We start from the raw sequence: 13501 nt of genomic DNA on the forward strand, positions 1-13501 counted from the left end.
TACAAGAATCCATAATCATTAGAGTTAGAACCAAATAAAATTCTCCAGACGTTGGGCATCAATTAACAATCGATTTCATTTATCAAAAAAGAAAACGTAGCAAACCTGAACGCTGTCGTCTGTTAACGACAGCCTCAGTCGACAACAATAAAAACCCGTTTCATCTCTCGCCGTACACGTAACCGCGTAATAAAAGGCTGCGTAATGTCATAACGCCAAATTCAACGGCTGAATTTCGAAAATATCGCCTCAGACGACCGGTTGATACCGACCCAGTTATGCAACGCAATGAGATAAAGACATACACGGCCGGACGGGTAGAAACTTAATAGATTTACGACTTAATAGTAACATCTAATCCCGAGATTAAATGGAGATTCAAGGAAAAACAACTTAAACCCGAATAAATGTGTTGTTAAGTTTATTGCGCAAACCTCCGCATCGTATTTGAAGAAAAATTATCGTTGACGATCCCGAAACAATTGTCATGTGTATGTTTAAAATATTAAATAAAATACTGAGGAACAGTATTATATCTATTTTGTAGTCTTTCAATTCATTATCTCATTCTGATTGAAGAACAATTTTTACAAATTAATTGTAATGTATGCCAAAAACAGTTTTGAAATCTCATTAAAACACAGAAAAGATATTTTGTCCTTTATTCACTTGATTAAAAGGTCAATTCCTAATTGGTTATCTAAATAATTTTTCAGCAAATAATGTTAAATAAAATCAATAAAAAATTAAGAAAATTATCAATAAATGAGGGAGCAGAATTATATCGATATAATGGCCTTTCTCTTTATGGTTTTATCTTGTTTAAGAACAATTTTTATAAATTACAATTCTGACAAATTAGTTATAGTATGCACAAAAATCAATTATTCAAATTTCTTCTACAAACAGGACAGATACTTTGTCCTTCATTCATTTAATTATAATGAAAATCTAATGTTTTGTAATATGTTATCTAATAACCAAGTAAAATGTAAATAAAAATATATATAACACTGTCTTTATGTAACAAAAACTGCCAAAGAAATCTTAAATAACAAATGGATACTATGTGCTGAATCAAAATATAATAATACACCTCAAAAAACAGAAATAAAATACAAAACCTCAAGAAAGGAAAATCCATTTTTTAATACACTGGTTGTGAATTTATCGAAATATTGACAAGTATATACAAGTTTGTTTGTAAAATATCAATAATTGTAAACATTCACTTAATTAACAATCAGATAAGATGAAATTGTATTGTCATTCTTATTCAAATGTACTCAGAAACTAACATATCATTAAAATATGATATTTCAGTAACAAGCAATCGCTAAGGAGCCACTTGCTTCATAAAACAGAGTACCACATCAAATAGCTAGCCAAATTAAACGATGAGTTTTATCACTGTACTGTTTGTTAGGAAATTTAAATTAGATGATATGTATTTCTGTAATATCTATTGAATAAACCCCGAAAGCATCACCTCAAGAGTTGTTAAACTGTTAAATTCGATGGCTTAGACATTTCCCTAAAAAAAATCATAGTTTTCCTACTGATTGTAGTGTTATTTAGTTTGTTCAGACACTAATCATTTTTTGCTATTTGATATTTAAAGAGATCTACTACCAAAGCATATTAAACAGTTTTAGAAACTTATGGTGATGCTGTTCCATCATATTCCAGTTATGGATTTTGGTTTAAACGATTGTTTGAACGATAGACAAATTGACAAAGAAACCTTAAACTCTCAAAGAACTTTTAGACAGCTTAGAGTTGACAAATCAACTGATATCAAACGGTTATATGCGACGAAAAAGATCCAAAAGAAGTTGAAGTTGAATCCTATTTTGGAAACGAAAACAAATTATTTTACGAAAAAATATTTTTAAAAAAGCTGGATTGAACATAGCGAAACATCTGCGAGCTAATAATATATAATAATTATATTGGGCCTATAAATTAATTTCAAATGGCATAATTTAATAAAATTGCATTAGATATATTTGTAACTTCATGTTGAAGCCTCATAGAAAAGGTGAATAAACATGTTTTTCAGTGCATTGAAAATGGCTGAATCAAATGAAGTACCGAGTAAACTTTACTTATTTACTCCAATATGAAGGAAAAGGCGCCTGAACATCATCGAATATTGTGCAAAGCTTGTGCCAACTATTCTCCATCGATTTCAATATAAAAACATTAGTTTCGACATATTAAAGTGTCACATCACCACTATTAACAGTAGAGACCAATAGCGTTCTGAACGGCGAAAACATTTGAAGACAAGGATTTAAAGGCATTACTGGATGATGATCAGAGAAAATCGCAAGATAAATATGCAGAATTGTTAAGAATAACACAATAAACCATATCCAATCGATTGAAGAACATGCGAACAATTTTTTTAAATTTTGAATATACCCTGTATGAATTGAAGCTTTGATCTGTGAATTGTTGCTTCAACGGAAAGGTTTATATTGTATTTTTTATTGTTGTCAGCGAGAAAACCAAGGCGACCATGTTCATCAATGACGATACCAAAAACTGAAAAGATCCTCTGAAAAAAGCCCCAAAAGATACACCATTTTTTCGATATGGGATCCATACATTTGTGGCTATCGATGGACAATATTTTGAATAAAACCCATTATACCGACGTTTCACAATAAAGCATCAAATTAAAAAAATTCGTAGGAAAATACATAGATTTTATGTAATGAATCAAACAATAACAGAACACAGAAAAAATATAGAGATATATTGTTCTTTTCATTTGTAATAAATAAAACCAAGCAATCAAGAAAATGAAGTAAGCAACGTCACGATATTAATATTGATTCTTTAAATACCAACTTAGATAATTATATATAAAAGCATAAATTTATCTGTAGAATATTTATAATAAATGTAGAATGTATAATGATGTAAATAAGACAATTCAGAATAACTGATAGTAGCTTTCTATTTATGTTTATATACATATTAAGGAGTTATTTTTAACTATATTAATATTAATAGCGAATATTAAATAACACTTTATAATAACTATTCCTATAAGAATTAATATTAATAAAGGGTGTCAGAATAATAACTGTTAAATTCCTAACCTGCATATTTCTTTAAATAAATGACTCAAAATGATTGGTAACAGTTTTCAATCATATAATATTAAATTTAATTAATTAATTGATTAATAAGTTAATTAATAAATGTTTCTTTAGTTTACAGCTTTGGCTAGCTATTTATAGTGGCAGTTTAATTTTTGTATGCAACCATTATTGCAAAATTATTTTTTAATTTATGTAAATGAAATGCTTCAAGGAAACCTTCATTCATATCTCAATTTTTAATATTTATTCGCGTTATTAATCTATGTAAAACTGATCTAAAGGTTGGCAGCGCTCGATCACATGTTGCAAAACCGGTAAAAACATAATTGGATATAATAAAATGGGAAATGCTACAGCACCCGTCCTATTCTCCAGACCTAGGTGCCCGAGAGCTATCTGGGCAGAGAAAGCCTTGTGGAGATAACGAAAAATGGGTCGATTCGTTTATGGCCTTAAAAGATGCATCATTATTTCGAGATGGAAACATAGATTTCTTGAAAGATGGGGAAAAGTAGTGGCTATCGATGGACAATATTTTGAATAAAACATATTATACCGATTTTTCACAAAAAAACTTCGTAGACCTAAAACAATGTCTCTAACAAAAAAAAACAATGAAATATTGAAATAATTAATAAGAGCAACTCGTTAAATTCAAAGATACTGACATGAGGTTGATACAAGAACTCATGACAACGGCCGAGAACCCATCCGTTTACTTCACAACAATAAATCATAACCATCAAAACTGGACTTTTTCGTATACAAACTACAAAATTATTGTGTTTGAGCAAGATAATTCAAGACTTTAGCTCTTTCCGACCGACATGTACGCCGAGGCATTAATGTCGACCGTACAAATATTTGCCTTCTGATTACATTCTTTCACGAGAATACGGGCCCAGAATGTCAGAAATCCTTTTGTTTGCCCTCCATGGTTACACGATGAAAAATTTATGCCAAAATAAATAAAACATAAACCGACGAAATAAACTGAACGCACCGAAAGACGACGATTTTTGCAATATTAAATCGTACGATCTACTAGTGGCAACGTATATATTTAAATTCACAAGAAATCTACCACTAATACATCACCAAATACATCACATAAACGCCATGATACTGTGTCTAGTTATATAGAAAGTCTACGTATCGTTTTAAACACGTTTTACTATTCAATTTTCCCTCACTTATTTCATTTATTAGGGTGAATTTTTTAATTTTAATAATTTACAATATAACAATTCAAAGAAAAAGCATCAGACAATCTTGAACATGTACAGTAAAATTACTCCATTGATAAGAATGCCCTGGTTAACTTAGAATGTTTGAATATAAGCAACCAGCATTAGTCGAACAAAATTTATACAGAAACCAGAGAAAAATGGAAGAGGAGATATTGACAAACTTATTATTATTACAGAATTACATTGCTTCACCCTAGTAGCCAAATTGGAATAACCAGGTCCTGGGAATCTACAATTATTAACACATCAATCATCATCTTTATTCAATCATATAACGAATTTAAATTATTCAAAAGTAACAAAGTACGAACCGTTAAATGTTAAACTCATAAATATCAAGACACCAATCACTGTTTTCATTATTTAATACGATGTACCAAGGGTGTCGGATTTTCTTTCCGGTTTTTTGTAACAGAGATAAAAATGTAATGTTATGATTTGATACATATGTAATTTTATCCTACTAATGTTAACCACAAAACTACACAAATTACATTATGCCAAAATTACAGCGATACAGATTTATAATTCTCTCAAAATGTCGTGTTTTGTGCCTGAAAACGTGCGTTTGTGATACGCATTACTTTTCTTGTTTTATCAAAAGAAAAAAGCCACTGAAACGTTCAAAACAAAGAACATCCCAGATTGTTATTGGACGAAGACCCAACACAAAGTCAAAAACAGTTCACAGAAAAGTTGAAAGTGAAGCGAGTAGCAAATTGAGAACCATTACAAGCGATTGGTATAAAACAAAAAGATGGGATGGGTGCAACAGGAATTGATTGACAGGCAACTAGAACATTGAAAAATTGTCAGTGAAATGCAGCAATTTGAACTGTGCATTGATATAAATGCGCGTACAAAACCCTCCAAGACATCATAACGTGAATTTACATATTGGCAACATCAGTTACACAACAAAATCAGTCAATAAAGTGTTGAAATTACTTTGATGGGAATTTTTTTATCGCAAACGCTGTACTGTCCCGACATTGCTCCATTCGACTACCATATTGACGGGGCACGTGCCTGTAGAGAAGCACTTTGTTGAACAAGAAGTTAAGAATTGTCAGTGAAATGCTGCAATTTGAATTGTGCATTGATAGAAATGCGCCCACAAAACCCTCCAAGACATCATAACGTGATTTTACACATTGGTAGCATCAGTTACACAACAAAATCAGTCAAAAAAGTGTTGAAATTACTTTAATGGGAATTTTTTTGTAGCAAACGCTGTACTGTCCCGACATTGCTCCATTCGACTACCATATTGACGGGGCACGTGCCTGTAGAGAAGCACTTTGTTGAACAAGGAGTTAAGAATTGCTCGATAAATGGTTTAAATAAAAGGAGAAATTGTTCTTTTGGAATAACATCCGAAAATAGCTTCAGAGAAGGTCCAAATGTCTATAATCAAATGCTCAATACTTTGAATAAATAAATTTTAACTATCAATTGTAAATAACATGTTTTCCTTAGCGAGGAAACCGGCAAGGAATGACCGACATACCTGTTACAATAAATTGAAAAAAATTGAGCTCTATTAACCCAAAAACCATTGAAACATAACAATTTTCGACAAACATATTCAAATTCCAACCTAAACATCACAGAAATGACGTCAATGACGCCATAACATCTATCCGACTTTTTTTAATCATCATCAAACGAGACCATCACACAGCCTTCGTCAAATTAATATTCAAATTCGAATGAATCACCCGAAAACAAAATACAAATATGTAATGCCGGCGAGAACCTGATCTTTGGGTACACCCGAACAGTTCATTGGAACCAAAACATTAATTATACATTTAAATATTTGAAGGATGTCTATGGGTCTTGTTTGGTTAGATGGAAAAAATTTATTTTGCAGCATCAGCTCGAGAGGAAATAATGTGTTTGCCGATGTAAAATACCCATAAAAAAACCGTTCGAAAGGGAAAATACAAATAAACACCGATCCCTTTCTCTTACGATTTTATGAGATACCTTCGAATTTTGAAAAGAAACGAAATAATTACCAAACCTATTTTTATTGAATTTCAAATCAACAAGTGAAGAAGCAATAAAATACACTTCCTTGATTCATTTATATATATTTTATGAATGGTTTTTGAATAGTTCTTTTTGTAACTGATTATTATGTTTATTTAGAATCTACAGAACCTATTTTTTTACAGTATTTAGAAATAATTTAATTACTCAATAGATTAAACGTATACAGAAACTAAAGAAACATTAATGAAATCAAGTAATTTGTTAATTATTTCTCAAATATATAAGAAATATTGAATATTTAGTATATTTCATAAAACTTTAGAAATATATATAGACCTTAAAAATATATATAAGACTAATTTTATTTTATCAGATCCATAAACCAACTAAATTATAAATAATAAATAGATATTATGTAATGAATCAAACAATAATAATATACGCAGGAAATAAAAAATACACTGTCCTTTATATTGGTAATAAATAAAACAAAACAATCAAGAAAATAAAATACAGAACCTCAAGAAATGTATATAATTTTTTTTAAATACCAGCTCATAAAATTATATATGAGACCATAAATTTATTGGTAGAATATTAATAATAAATGTAAATAAGATAATTCAGAATTACTTTTAGGAGTTTTCTATTTATTTTTATATAAATATTAGAAAGTTGTTTTTATCTATATTAACATTAATAGGAATTCCTTTTGTATAAAAAGATTTCTTTAGTTTACGCTTTTTGTAGTAGCAGTTTAATTTTTGTATGCAACCATTTATTGCAAAGTAATTTTAATAATATATGTAAATGAAATGCCTTCATTCATATCTTAATTTGTAGTATTTATTCACGTTATTAATACATGTAAAACTGATGTAAAAGTTATAATATTCAAGACGTTAATTTAAAAGAAATTTAGCTATAATTTGCTTGCCCTTAAAAATTGGAGCATCTTTCTGAACATTAATTTAAAAAAGCTTTTGTGTTTTCTTCTATAAAATTTAAAAAAAACATTAATATATATAAAGAACATAGAAATAAACATTTAAAACATTAAAAAAGAAATCTAAATGTTTGAATAAATCCTTGATATTTAAATTTCTTCCATATTATATTAGATACACCAACATATATAACTAAATTTTACATAAGACATTTTTCTTAATTAGTTTTATTCCACAAGTAGTTTGAGTATGAATTAACAAAATAGGAAATTTAACATATTTAATGATGGAAAGGTAATAATTTTGTTCGCCCAATAAAAGTAAATTGTTTGAGATTTTATAACTGTAACTATAGTAGTTACAAAAACAAATATTCTGATATTAAGATCATAATATCGATGATAAACAAATAAAAAAGAATCCTTCAGAAAATGTAAAAATATGCTTGAATTCAATTGTTAACATTTAAAGATTACAGATTTTTAAAGATTTGCTCTTTCATTTTTATTTATATTTCGCAAACAGCTTCAACAACGAATTTAATTAAAAAAAGAGAATTTCTTTTTTAATTTTTTTGTCTCGTAAAATAGCACAATAAAAAATTAACACTATTAATAAAATATTGACGCAGAGCGAATATATAGAGCAGTTTGATACATTTAAAATATACTTTATCAATGAAAAGACATAATTTGTTTTCAAAATATAAAAAACAAAAATTAAAATGTAGTTGGACATTTTATTTTAACCTGAAACTTGCGTAACTCTCATCGATCCCACATCAAGAGCTTCCTGACGGGTTACAACAAGCCGCCGACTGTTTAAAAAAAGGAACAGCTTTAATAAATAATGCATGTAAAAAAGCACTTGCGGTATAAATTATAAAGGCGCGTGGGATGCCATTAATACGACTACCTTTTCAGGACCATTACATAATATCGACTAAATCAAATCTAATCGATGTCGGTAGATAATTTATAGATCAATTTCGTAGCCGAACTTTGCATAAATCGGCCGTAACCGAACGAAAACGGAAGAACGAGCTCATCAGGCCAAAACAACCGAAACGCTTTCGCTAAAAACCGATTTATTTATGAGCTGTTGACGCATTATTCAAATCCGAACTCCACAGTCCCCATAACTCACCAGTTTTCGCTTATAATTTAGAAGAGAAATAAAACGGAAGACATTACTACGCTGTTACGAGAAATATTCGAAAATGATTAGTCTGGCGACATCTATCGGTGGGTCCTTGAAACGGGAACATTATGTGAAATACCAAAAAAAATCGTGAGAAAAAAATCAATCAACCAAATATTAATTTTTACTTTTTTGTTATTGTACGATATTAACGAAATAATATTTTTCTAAGATGTGTTTATACTACATAAAGAACATTCCAATAATTATTAATAATAATATGATATAAAACAATGATTTAACCACAATTAAAATACGTAAATTATAATTTAAACACACAATAATAAACTGGTACTATCAAAAAATTCAAGAATAAGTAATAACGTTTATGTGCGACGATTTCTGAACATTACAAAATAAAAATAACAAAAATACTTACCAGTTTTAACTTGAACAAAATAGATACTGCAAGCACTTATCGGAAAAAAAACCTTCTTCTCTGTACGGCCAGTGCAAAACTCCAAACTACAATGCTCTTTAAGTGAAAGCCGAAGAACTACTGCTCTTAGACTCCAAATTGCTTCTGTACCAATCTACGAATGGTAGTCCAATGGTTCACAGTGGTTCACTTAAGAAGTCGCAACAACGGCATCCCCCTCGCCCCTCGCCTTCTACCTTTGGGCCTGCCTACCGGACGGGTGGTCCTAAAGGCCGCGGTACGTAGAGGTGATGTTCGCGCACCGGCAAAGACTGGAAGCTACTTGGGACGCAGCCCAAAGTGAACCTTACGGTCGAGGCTATACGGTGACGCGATGGAATGCGGTACATCACTTGATTAAGTTTTTAAAATGAGTCGTTTTACCACCGAGTTCACGTTGTCTACTATTGGTGTGGTACTGTTTGCGCTAATTATAGAACGCTAAGTGTTGGCAAGAGAAGGACGGCTAGTTTTTGTTGCGAACCATTCTCGAAGGACCGATTGTTGTTAGTTCGACTCCAACTCTTATTTTTTGTCTTTCAAACATTATTCGAAATATTGCTCGTACCATCTCCAACATGGAATAAAATAAAGTACGTACCGAAAATAATTCCTCGACATATATATAGTTTATTTTTCTCTAAAAACATTCTTTTTCTCTCAAAATAAATTAAAATTGTAGCATTATTACAGATTTAGGACCGATTGTTGTTGTTAGTTGGACTTCAACTCTTATTTTTTTCTCTTTCAAACATTATTCGAAATACGTAGGTACCAAAAATAATTCTTCGACATATATTGGTTTATTTTTCATTAAAAACATAATATTCGGTCTGAGGATTTGTCTAAAATATCCTCAATAGATTTTTATTTGTAGAAATTTGTAGAACTAGTAATAAAGCAATAAAACTTGTTATAAAATTGTAATAAAAATGATTCGAAATAGCAAAATTAATGTATCCTGTTAATATTTACATAACTAGTAATATAGTTATATTGTAAACCTTATCACTGTATAATAATAATAAAAAATGCAAATAAAACTCTTTAGATTATTTTATATAATTATAATAAGGTTTTTTTAATCGTTTTCTATTTTTTTCAATAGATTAGCTTTATATTTCTTGAAATACTAATAAATGTTTATGAAACTATAAGTTTATTTGTACTTAATTAATATAAAAAATAAGTTAGAATAGCTGATGGAACCTTACTAAATTTATTTTATAAAATTCTTTTTGACTATATTAATATTAATAGTAAATATATAATAATAAGTACAAATATTCCCTTAACAAATTATAAAATAATAAAATATAAAGCCTTGTAATAACTCTTGTTAAATATCTTATATTGATATTTCCCTAAATAAATGATTCATAATAGTTATTCATATTTACATAAATACCAATAAATGTATCCTATATAACAGTTTTTATTAATTAAATATTAACAATAAATGCTGATTAATCTGAATCTACCCAAATATTAATAATTTTAAATAAAAGGTTTCTTTATTTTAAAGTTTTTTGTAGCAGAAATTTATTATTTTTAATACAATCATTTATTGCAAAATAATTTTAATAACTTGTGTAAATAAAATATTTTTAGAGTAATTTAATTTTATACCAGAAGACTTTTTGTAAAATTTTAATAATAGATTTTAAATAAACTTTTTACAATACTTTATGTCAGCTTTCTTCTATATACATGCTACTATAAATATTAATGAGTTTATTTTATGAATATGAATGAAGCTTTTCAAATTTACCTAAATTTAATAATTTTAGCTAAATATTAATAAAGAGAAGTTATTTTATATAATAGTTTATAATAATATTCCGTTTATAATTAATATCAACAGGACGTTAGAATAATACTTGAGAAGAATTTCGAATCATATTTTGATGTTTCTCTAAATAAATGATTCAGAATAGGCAGCAGCATATTTCTATTTATATACAAATAAATATTAATGAACAAGTCTTATATTATAGTTATCGTTCATATAAAAACTAAAATATTAATAATTTTATGTAAAAATATCATTGCAGAATAATTTTAATCATATATCTGAATGAATACTTCAAGGGAGTCTACATACATACTTTAATTTATAATAATTATTCGCTTTATATTTATTAATTAATATAAAATTACAATATCTAAGAGTTCGGAGCCTGTTCTCAAAATATAATAAAAGTTCATTTATAACTGAATCATAGATAAAGCTCTGGTAAAACCAGACAGTTTTGTATAATTCTAATAATAAATATAAATACAATTATTTTAAACAGTTATTGAAGACATTTTTATGGTTTTTGGAAAAAAATTACAATGTATTTTATATATGGTTTGGTTTATAAGTATATAATATCAAAAATAAGTTAATATAATGCTTTAAATTTACAAAAATATTAATAATTTTTAATAAAATATTTTTATATATATATTTTAAAGTCTCCTTTTACCCATTATGGGTTTATCTGGACCTGGCCTAAAGTTTAACGTGGGCTCTGCACCACGGTCCTCAGCATTAAGCCAGGCGAGTAGCCACTGACCAACTTTAGAAAGCATCCCAGAAGGCATCCGGTCTTACCCAGCCTAGTTACTGGCGTGACTGAGATCATTTCCCTTGTTGGATTTTACACTCTTGCCTAGAACATTCAGAAATTTTCAAACAATCACAAACATAAATTTACGACCATGCCCCAGCAGGATTCGAACCCGCGGCTATCGCAACAGTAGGACTCCTTTGCCACTGCGCCACCAAGCCGGCTTAATCAAATATTAAGATACAACTTTAAAAATGAATGAAATTAAAATGTATTAAAATAATATGTGGCAATTAAAAAAGGCATACAATAATAAAAATAGAATATTTGACTAACAACATACTTTTTATTATTTATATAAATATTATAGATAGATGCGTATTATAGATTTTTAACACCTTACTTTTAACGAAAAAGAAAAACGGATAAAATAAACAGTTTTTGAGATAATTGTCCATTAAAATAAAATCATTAAAAATAAATCAGAGCCTAAAGTGTAAAATTTCGATAGTCTATATCTCGTAAACCGTAAGAGATAATGTAATTTGGCAAACGTCGACGTAATTAGCATGTGAATTGGAACGAAATCAGTAATTCATAAAACCATTTTACAATTTTGGCCCATATTAAAAAAAAGCCTAAAGTGTAAAATTTCGATAGAATATATCTCGAAAAATATAAGAGATAATGCAATTTGTCAAACGGCAACGTAATTGGCCGAATATTACTTGGAATATGAATATTATATAAGGCCCTAATTTTTACACTGTTACTAGCGATATTTTAAAACCCCATCGATTGATACAGGCCATTACCAAAAGGCATTGTTTCGTGGGTATGACGGTCAAGGTTTTTTTGGTTTTCTATTTGGTGATTTTTAAACAGTTTCTCAGTGATTTTGCTGTTTCATGATACGATTTTAAGAATACTTTTATTTTAATAAAATGAAGAAAACAGAATGTGTGTTTAAAAATAAAATAGTGTTTAGTTTCGAGTTGAGAAAAACATATTTTTACATTTCACCAAATAACACACAATATAAGTTATATAAAGAAAAATTGAGGGAGTTTAAGTTGTTTATAAAATTATCTATTTATTTTCAACGATATAATAGACCTATTTTATATACAGAATAGTCTTTTAAACTCTTTTAAACACGAAACGTTTAAACACGAAACGAATTTATTGTTTTTATGCAGTTATTTTACCTAGTTTTTAATATATATAGAAATAAATTATATATTCAATGGATTGTAACATAAATGGATACTTTAGTTCATTATTTTCTTCTGCAGAAGTTTACCATTATACATGTTTATGATAATAAACATCATTCAAACTGACCAAAGCCCATTAATATTCATAATTATTTAAAAACAACTATATATTGGGAAATTAAAATCGGACATATATATGTCACGAATAACAACCAATTGTGGAATGTATAAATAAATTTATAAATGTATATGTGTATATATATAAACATATATCTATATAATTAATGAAATTTTGACATTCGTTGGTTGAATATTTTCTTAAGGCTTTTATCACGGGCTTTATCATTATCTTTCCCCATCCTTTGTTATGCAAATTTCAATATCACATTTTTCTTTTAATTGTATTCAAATGGCGCCCATTTCTCATCTTCTAAATTCTTTCTAAGTTACTCGGCCAGACCTTTCTGGCATTTTTATAATTGAATAGTCCTCAGACTGTTATATTCCAGTCAAAATATAAGGAACCTTACACACAACGACTTTCTTTATTCAACAATAAATTCGTATGAATACAATCTACTACTGCCCACGAAATATATCAAATCTTGGCTCATTCACCAAAATGTTAGAAATTTGAAATAAATTTTTATTATTTACTGCTATTACTTATATTTATCTCAACAAGTGGTAAGTAATAAAAAGAATAATTATAAATAGATATTCTAAATAATAGTATTAAATAACAAATGTTATAGATATAAATTATTTAATAAATATACTGCTTAGGTCTAATTTTA

The 13501-nt window shown here is 28.3% G+C and overlaps 1 protein-coding gene across 1 annotated transcript in view; it reads right to left on the reverse strand.

The window, feature by feature from the left end:
* The window catches only part of drm (odd-skipped family member drumstick), a 51554-nt gene extending 42513 nt beyond the window's left edge, over positions 1–9041 (reverse strand). The window contains exon 1 of the mRNA XM_076413866.1: positions 8894–9041. The gene's annotated coding sequence lies outside the window, so the exon portion shown is untranslated. The remainder of the gene's footprint in view (positions 1–8893) is intronic.
* Between the last annotated feature and the right edge of the window lie 4460 nt (positions 9042–13501).

This window comes from Rhynchophorus ferrugineus, unplaced genomic scaffold (assembly GCF_030347505.1).
Source record: "Rhynchophorus ferrugineus isolate W39M unplaced genomic scaffold, kcgeb_rfMv2 rfM1, whole genome shotgun sequence".
In the NCBI taxonomy this organism is placed as follows: domain Eukaryota; kingdom Metazoa; phylum Arthropoda; class Insecta; order Coleoptera; family Curculionidae; genus Rhynchophorus; species Rhynchophorus ferrugineus.